The following is a 1,213-nucleotide window of genomic DNA, read 5'->3' as shown; positions in this document are numbered from 1 at the left end:
AGAAATAGTCTTATTATTCTTTTTCTTTCCACTTTCCCTATTTAGGGGTCACCACACAAAATCCTCCTCCTCCAACTCACTCTGTCCTCTGCATCCTCTGTCCTCACTCCAACTGCCTCCATGTCCTCTCTAACTGCATGCATATATCTCATCTTGGCCTTCCTCTTTGTCTTTTGCCTGACAGCTGCATTTCTAACATCCTTACCAATATACCCACTGACTCACCTCTGGACATGTCCAAACCATCTCAGTCTAGCCTCTCTAACTTTATCTCCCAGTTGTTCAACCTGTGCTGTATCCAATGGTGTAGTCTGTTTTTGTAGTGGTTATACTGTTCTTAGAAACCAAAGTATAGCAATTAGTACAATGTAACTGTCAATTTATTTTTATTTTTAAGCATACTGAACATTTCCAAATTTCTCTCATTCTCATATTTCAATAAATGTACAACAAACTTTGTACAGCAGTTGGCTTTGTATTAAAAACATAGAATTTATACAATATCAAAGCAAAAAAATCAAGTTTTAAGTACAAAAGTATTATACACACACAAAAAAAACATCCTGATGCATGCTCAATAATCCAGATAGAAAAATCTAAAAAAGTTAAGTCAGGTCCTCTGGATGGGTTCAAAAAACAAAAAAATGTAGAAATGTTTTATCTTTCATCCGAAAGACCTTCAATCTGAGGAGATGCAATAAACTCTGTCTTATAATTTGCCCCTTCTCATAGTGGATCAACCAGTTTGTTGTTGACCTCCAACACTGGCTGTTCACATGATTAAGGATAATGGATGGATGGATGGATGTTTGTTCACAGGTTGCTTAGGTTTCATTAGTCTTCTTTATGTCACCGAACTGTGCTTTCTTAACCATATTGTTACATACTTCCTTGGTTCAAAACGATTAACAGGAGGCCCATTTATACTGATCATCAAGAGATGACTTGCATTTGATAACAGAGAAGACCTTTTATCTGCACATACATTGTTCATTAAGCTAAACCCTCTTTCACACAGCTGTGCTACATGGAATGGTTTGCATGCAAGTGACCAGTGGTTTTTAAGGTTGTCAGGCTCCTTGCTTTTGTCCTCAATAAAATTTCTCATGCCACTGACAGCTTGGATTTCACAAAGATTAAATCTCTTACAAAGCATCTTTACTTATGTTTCACCATACCTTACAGTAGGGTTTGCTGGTATTTACTTAACTTT

This window comes from Nematolebias whitei, chromosome 10 (genome assembly GCF_014905685.2).
Source record: "Nematolebias whitei isolate Nwh7 chromosome 10, NemWhi1, whole genome shotgun sequence".
NCBI classification, from domain to species: domain Eukaryota; kingdom Metazoa; phylum Chordata; class Actinopteri; order Cyprinodontiformes; family Rivulidae; genus Nematolebias; species Nematolebias whitei.
Note: the sequence above shows the minus strand (reverse complement) of the source record.